General features: G+C 46.8%; 1 pseudogene; it reads left to right on the top strand.

Moving 5' to 3' along the window:
• Window positions 1-200: 200 nt before the first annotated feature.
• LOC137225732 (disks large homolog 3 pseudogene) lies at window positions 201-1,791 on the top strand (annotated as a pseudogene).
• Window positions 1,792-2,007: the final 216 nt, after the last annotated feature.

Here is a 2,007-nt window from a genome sequence, read left to right as displayed (position 1 = left end):
GGCTGGGAAGATGTGCTTCTTCATATAATTTCTGTCCAGGGAGCCATAAGTGAAAATCAGACACATTTTCTCTTTCTGTCTTTTATTAAAGTTTATTTGATTTAGGTGTCCGTGGTCTCCCGTGCGGAACAGAGGGGCCGGCCGGAGCTGGAGCTTTCTCAGTACTAGACCTGGACTCCGACCCGGCGCCAGAATACAGCCGCTTTGAATCGAAGATACGTGACTCGCGAGAACAAATGATGAACAGCAGTGTGAGCTCTGGGTCTGGGTCCCTGTGAACGAGTGAGAAGAGGTCCTTGTATGTCAGGGCCTTGTTTGATTATGACCGGACTCGGGACAGCTGCCTGCCGAGCTAAGGCCTCAGCCTCTCCTGTGGTGACATTCTATATGTCATTAACACCTCTGATGATGAGTGGTGGCAGGCGAGACTGGTGACCCCCCCCATGGAGAAAGTGAGCAAACTGGTGTGATTCCCAGTAAGAAGGAGGGTGGAAAAGAAAGAAAGGGCTCCATTGAAAACCGTGAAGTTTCACGCCAGGACGGGGATGATTGAGTCTAAAACGTCGATCAAAACGAAACGTAAAAGGAGTTTCCGCCTCTCTCGAAAGTTTCCATTTTACAAGAGCAAAGAAAACATGGCCCAGGAGAGCAGCGTACAGGAACAGGGAGTGACATCCAACACCAGTGACGGCGAAAGCGGTTCCAAAGGACAGGAGGACGCTGTTTTGTCATATGAGCCAGTGACACGGCAAGAAGTTCACTAGGCAAGGCCCGTCATCATCCTGGGCCCAATGAAGGACAGAGTCAACGATGACCTGATTTCGGAGTTCCCGCGTAAATTTGGATCCTGTGTACCACATACTACCTGGCCTCGGCGTGATGATGAAGTGGATGGGCAAGACTACCGCTCTGTGGTCTCCCGAGAACAGATGGAGAAGGATATTCAGGACAACAAGTTCGTCGAGGCAGGACAATTCAACGATAATCTCTATGGGACCAGCCTCCAGCAAGTGAAGGGAGTTGGGGGAGGGGCAAGCACTGCATGTTAGATGTTCCTGGCAATGCTATCAAGAGGCTGCAGCAGTCACAACTTTATCCCATTGCCATTTTCTTCAAGCCCAAGTCCATTGAAGCGCTTATGGAAATGAACCGATGGCAGACATATGAACAAGCAAATAAAATCTATGACAAAGCCATGAAACTGGAGCAGGAGTTTGGAGAATACTTCACAGCCATTGTACAGGGTGACTCACTGGAAGAGATTTATAACAAAATCAAACAAATCATTGAGGACCAGTCTAGGCACTACATTTGGGTCCCATCCCCTGAAAAACTCTGAAGAATCCCCTCCAACCATTCTATTGTGAACAGAAGAAATCAAGTCTCTCTTCCCTCCTCCCTCTTCATTCCTGTCCCCATGGGAAGAACAGATGACTACTGTTCTTGTCCCCTTTTTTAGATATGTCCAAAAAATTGAGTTTTCTAGTCCTGTCCTGTTTTTTTAAATTTTTGTTTTGTTTTAGTTTATTTTTGGGGATGACGCCATCTCACTCATCCTGTGACTGCGCCCATTCCTGCATGGACCTTTCCCAAGCACTAGCACAGGTGCAAATCCATCAGAGTCATTGTTTTCATAAAACCAAGCAGAAGCGAAGAGAAGAGAGGAGGACTGATGGAAAGGCAGACTGGACAGCTGCGCGGCTTATGAAGCGAGCTCCGTGCACCCCGCGAGGAGAGGTTCCCAGGCTTTGCTACGATCTGTGCGCTGCCTCGCGGCTTGGGACAGCGCGGTCATGGCAACAGAAAGTATCTTTTATATATATATATATATATGTGTGTGTGTGTGTGTAATGTATATAAAATATATAGAAATTATATATATATATATTATACACTCTCACATAATATATATATATACTCACACGTGAGAGAATGGCTAACGGTGCTGCTCCTACCATATTAAATTGCCGATTGTTTTATGCCACCTGATGTGTCTGCATGAGAGGT

This window comes from Pseudorca crassidens, chromosome 6 (genome assembly GCF_039906515.1).
Source record: "Pseudorca crassidens isolate mPseCra1 chromosome 6, mPseCra1.hap1, whole genome shotgun sequence".
Lineage (NCBI taxonomy): Eukaryota > Metazoa > Chordata > Mammalia > Artiodactyla > Delphinidae > Pseudorca > Pseudorca crassidens.
This window is presented reverse-complemented; position numbering and strand designations above follow the sequence as displayed.